Consider the following 6,094-nt stretch of genomic DNA (forward strand, 5'->3'; position numbering starts at 1 on the left):
TGCGACCTGTGTGACCCGAAACCCTTGCGACCTTAAGACTCAAGACCTATGTGACTTGCGACCACTGTGACTTACGAACACCACGACTTGCACCATGAGGCTTGACTTACTTAGTTTTTAGGTCGCAACCTACTTCGTGCGACCCCTGCAACCTCCCTCCCCCGCGACTTGCCCAAAAACCCCTCTCCCAACCTCTGAAATTTGTTGTTTGTTTTTTAGCACTCTCTTTTATTCTCATGTCATCTCTCTCATCGTGGGATTGTTTTTTTGATATGCTAGGTGATGTGGATCTCGATTTCATCTCCATATCCTCTTTCGAAGACAAGATGGCACCTCCTACTATGAAGTCTACCCATAAGAGCTCTGGGAGTAGTTCACAGGAACTCCATCAGTATGAGGAACCCCCTATCTACGGGGACACGACTTGCAACATTAATAAAAGCATGAGGCTTTCCTGGTATGACATTTATGAGGAGTTCACCAAGCCAGACATACCAAAGACCCAGGAGGACTTCCCTGTGTACCTAAATGTTAAGAGGTCCAAGCTCCACAAGATAGCATCACACCCTCCAGTTTTCTCGTGTGCTGAAACAATCGATTGGATCATTCAAAGCACAAACACAGATTCATGGATAGTAAGGGACCATACTGGTGCACCACTAACAACAATCACCTCTACATACATTGCTACTTACTACAGGCTCCCTAAGAAACAAGAAACTTTCAACACCCGGTGGCTCTTTAGCTTTGTGACTCCTACCAAAGACATCCTTAGGGAATGGTGGCAAGACCCATCCAAGTTTTGTGATAGGACAGACCAAATATACAAGACAGACGAGCTGAGGAAGGTCTATCAATTGATCACCACCATGATGAACCTCATGTATGGGAGAGAAGACTGTGATGTGTTCCATGGTACATGGGTTCCTATCATGTACGTTGTTGCCACCAGTGGAACAATTTTTAACTCAGCCAACATTCTCGTGGCGGTCTTGAGGACGAACGTAATTGCAACAAAGAAGCTAGAGCCAGATCAACCAACAAAATTCTATATGGCCTCATACCTTCTAGATGCAGTTTGTGCAAGGTGCCAGTTCGACAACTGGAGCTACAATTGGGACACGTCTGCAACCAACCTAGTACACCATCATTACAAGATCTTTTGGGACACTGGCTATAAGGGTATGATTGATGTCATTTCTGAGTCTTTTATTGCCCCATTATATCAGCGACTGTTCAGAGAAGAACCACCTTGTATGTCGAAGAGGGCCATGGAAACCATTGTCAAGGTGGCACATTGGTTCCCGATCCAGGAGGGTACATTTATTAGAGTTTTCAGTTCCTATAAGGCCCCGCATGCTCTTCCCAGGTTCACCACAGATAAAGTGCTCTTGTGGGAAGTGTGTTACTAGATGACGCAGGGTTTCTCGAAAGTACTAAGAAAAGGGAAGAAGAAACCATGGCCATCCTTCCCTCTTGTCATCGGAGCCTATGTGGTAGAAAAATTCAAGCAAGTAGAGGCAAAGGCTGAGGCTTTAAAGGGGAGTCACTTTGTAACCTTGAACTATCGCACATATGACCCTGAGAAGGTTGTAGCTACTCACTGCAAGAGAGCTAATTTTAACTGGTCATATTTTCATTCCAAACAGGATCATGAAGACAAAGTCAGGAACTGGTATAATGCCACCAGGGAACTCAGCCCTAGTGAGTAACAGGCGAGAGACAAAGAGCTCCGTGAACACTCCTAGGAGAATGTTAGTTTGCGAGAGAGGTCATCCACCTTGAAGAAGAAGCAGTAAAAGAAATAGAATGCCACTGGGAAACTCAAGAAGCAGAATGAGAAAGAGGTGGAAGATGTCCCAAGGAACCTAGAAAGGGGAGAAGATGATGAAACATTGGAACAAAGGAATGAAACCATGGAAAAGAAGAAACAAGACCTCAAGAGGAAAGGGAAGAATAGCTCAAGAAATCACAAGAGTCAGGTGACCAGGGCCACCTTGAAACGAAGAGGTGGTAGGAAGAAGAAAAAAGGAAGAACAGAGAGCCAAGGAAGAGGAAAAAAATAAGAAGTAGCTGGAGGAAAAGCAACGAGAAGAGAAGATAGCCAGGGAAGAAGAAGAGAAGAAGAAATGAGAACAAGAACTAAAGGAGAAAGAATAAAATCTCAAGCAGACCGAGGAGCTCAAGAAGAAATAGGAGCAAGCTGAGCAAGAGAAGAAGTGGTTAGAGGAAGAACAGAGGAAAAGAGAAGAAGAGGAAAGGAGAAATATGGAGCAGGGAGAAACCAGTAAGACAACTGAGCCAGACACAGAACAAGTCAAACTAGCTCCATTAGATGTCCCTCCTTCTACTCCCCTCACCAGAGGACATCTTCCCTTACGAGAGCTAGGCTTCCCTGAAGAAGAAGAAGAAGAGTTACTGGACCTCACCAAGTTAGCCTCAAAATCAAGCAGGAGAGGAGGATATGTTATGCTAGAAACCCTGCAGAACCCTTGTCAGCACCACAGTTGAAGAGATTGTTCTTGACACCATAGTTAATCCTGAGATGATCACCTCAGCTAGAACTGCGTTTGTGACTGCAATTGAACATAATTTTGCTAAGATGAGCAAACAAATCACGGAGCTCCAAAATAGGTTTTACGCATCGGAGAAGAAGGCCGGTGAGGTAGATTAAGACAGAAAGAGAGCAGAAGAAGAAAGTGCAACCCTCCGTTTAGTACATTCCAGTAAACCAAAACTCCAAGTAGAAAGCAAAGATGAGTTTGAGATGCTCAGTGAAGCCATGGAGATGGTTTATAAAGATATGTCAAAACTACATCACATGGCGACACCGATCTTAGCCATATAAACCCATACAAAAGAGAGGGTTGCTATGCTAAAGGAAGTCGTTACCACTCTAGATAGTATACACGAGTAGTTTGTCATGTATCTGGGGGAACCAGTAGTAGTCCCAAAGAATTATTGGCTCACCATGCAAAATGTCAAAGTCCAAGTGGCTTCTACAAATAAACTCCTTTTCAAGGGTCTGGAATCAATGACCAAGGTCCATGGAGTCTCGTCCCTCGGAGAAGTTTGGAAGGTGAGAAGGCAAGAAGATATCTCATAGGAAGTTCAGGCATTCATCGACACATATAGACACATCACCTACGCAGATGACCGACTTGCTACAAAGGAGAATATCACATGCTATGTGGTTGAACCAGTAAGGATGTATACAAAACTGGTAACCTTAGGCAATCACACGAATGCCAAAAGGACAACTCTCATACCGAATGCCCTTGAATGCCTGCACAGAATTGATGAAGAACAACCATAGATCACCCCCATTGTAGCCGAATACAAGTTATGGCACACTTACCTAATGGAGAAACTCCACCTAGACATTCCCGAACTTTCTATTGTTAAGTTAATAGAGTAGATGTTGGCTAATTTTTTTTTATTTTGGAAAATTAGGATAGGATAGGACAATTTTGGAATGTAAAGAGTCATAAGGAAGTCTAAAGGTCACCAGGTAGTTGAAAGGTCATGAGGAAGCCCAAAGGTCAGGGGTAGGCCAAAGGTCACCCTCATTTTATAAATACACCCTCATGACACATTGTAATGGACTTTTAGCTGAGGACTTATTTTGGGACAATATCATTTTGAGTGAACTTGCGCTCTTCTGATATATGCAAGGAGTAATTGTTATTTTCCACTATTGGATTACACAAATCTTTTATGCCATGGTGCCATGGGTATTATTTTCTTGATGGATCAGATGTTCCTGAGAGTTCTTTGATACACAGTCTATTCATGTGTTGTCTTGTGCTACAAACTTTGTTTTTCTACGCATGGATGGTATATGACTTTCTAACTCTATGCTTCTATTGGTGAATTGTTTCATTGATATTGGTGTAATCTTACTGTAGACTGTGTGCTTGCTTATGCTTATAGATGCTTGATTACTGTGAAATATTTTATAGTTGTTGAGCACTTTCTTATATAGACATGAATCTTATATGAAGTCTGCTAACAATTACTTTATGTAAGGTTTATGTTATTTATAATCTTTCTATTCATGGTGTTCATGTTATAAACTTTTGTCAGTTATTTCCTTGTATTTATTGAAGTTAATTCGTTCAATTGTGTCTATATCCTACTTTTTTCCGAAGCGAACCCAACTCACCTAAGCGACAGTTGGGCCTACATACTAGATGAGATCCCTAAATCAAACGGTGCAGGTTCTAGTTGGGATCCTACACCGAGGAGATCCCCTTTACTGTTGGTGGAGAATTTCAGCCCATCAACATATTTGGTGCTAGAAGGAGGGTCTGATGGTAGGTACCAATACACACCCTCACACCGAAACTTCCCATCAAGCTAGTAACCAACCCTATCCCCCCACCCCTCCCAAAATACTGTACCATCCCTCTTTCGGTCCACCTTTCTCGAAGCCCCAACAAGGGGTTTCCTAGCCTCCCCCACTTGAAGATGCACCAGAAGGACAAGAACTTCCTCTCTTTGAAGTCACAAATGAGCAGTTGAGGGCCATGCACCCTATTACTCATTAGTTCACCAGGGGTTTAAAGTGCATTCTTGCCACTAACTCCTTGTCCAACCCGCACACCTCCATGCCTCATCACACACGTCAAGGTGTCTTGGTTAATTCCATATCATAGTTAATCAGGCTAGCGCTCGATGACTATGAAGATGCTATTGAAAGGCTCTCCATCGAGGGGTTAGAAAGTCCCCCAGTATCTGAAGGAGAAGATCCTAGGAGTACAATCACCGAGGGAAACAACCAACCATGACGGGGAGGAACACAGGGAAACAATCAACCGCCCCCAGAAGATACCCCTGTGAACAACCAACCTCTGAGAGAGAATATTAAAGGGCCCCTAGGGCAAGGGACTAGGGATAATATTAGGGACAACATTAATTTATACAATAATGAGTGGCTTCAAGAATGCAAGAAACACTCGAGACCTAGGACACCTCAGAGTTCCCCGGGGAATGGCAGGCACCCTCCCCACATTAGCAGGGGGTCAGGCACGGAGAGTGAGTTGGAGGGGAATCCCAATCACCCCCTTTTTCCTCCCCCATCGAGAGGCAATCGTCACCAACCTTTGGCCTAGATGGCTCAATCCCCATTAGGCATCCAAGGCCAACTCCACGACATGCCTCGCCATCTTGAGAAACACCTCCCAAAATTTGACCCTGAGAAGGGAACCTCAGATGACGATCACATCAACAATTTCTACCTAGCCTTGCAGATGATGAGAGTGCAACATGATGACATGGCTTGTCGCCTGTTCCCTCACACTTTTGAAAATAAGGTTGCTACCTAGTATCGATCTCTACCTATAGCTTCGATTCGAACATGGGAAGAATTCCAGAAAACCTTCCTTGATAAGTTTTCGGAAGATAAGACACCTTCTATGCTCTTGACCGAGCTCAGTACGTTAAAGTTCCATAAGAAGGAGAAGGTGAAAGATTTCAACCAATGATTCACTACCATTTTGAATAATTTCCCGACGGACGTGGCTCTTGATGATTCCATCACCATCGATTATTACACCAGAGCCCTTCCGCGTGACATTGTTGTGTTTGTTAAATGCGAAGCTAAACCCACCTTAGTAGATAAATTTGCAACAACTTTGGAAGTTGAGAAGGATTTTTTGTCTATAGGTTCACAAGATGAGACTAAACCGTCTACTAAGAAAAATCAAGCCTCAACCAGTAAGCCCATCGATAAAGACAAATATTCCTTTGATTTCAAAGGGTTAGCCAAATCTTTAAAGCAGTTGACAAATGAGGTTTCTGAATTGAAAAGGAAGACTAGTGATTCCTCCTTAGGAGGGAAACCCACCAAACCTTTCTTTCGAAAGACCAACAATCCACCCGCTAAATCACCTCAAGGATCCAATATGAATTTTAATGTGGAAGAATTAGGAAAAGACAATTTCTGCACTTTCCACCAGGCCTCTCATTCTGAAAAGACCTGCCCTTAGTGGCTCCATAACATGACTATTGTAGTAACCCAGCTCTTGGAAGATCAGGCCACGGGAGAGGGTGAGGAGGAATCCAATGATCCAAAAGAGGAAACCACGCCTCC

The sequence above is a fragment of the Pinus tabuliformis genome, chromosome 6 (assembly GCF_031772625.1).
Source record: "Pinus tabuliformis cultivar Carrire ecotype Pingquan chromosome 6, CPIR1, whole genome shotgun sequence".
Taxonomy (NCBI): Eukaryota; Viridiplantae; Streptophyta; class Pinopsida; order Pinales; family Pinaceae; genus Pinus; species Pinus tabuliformis.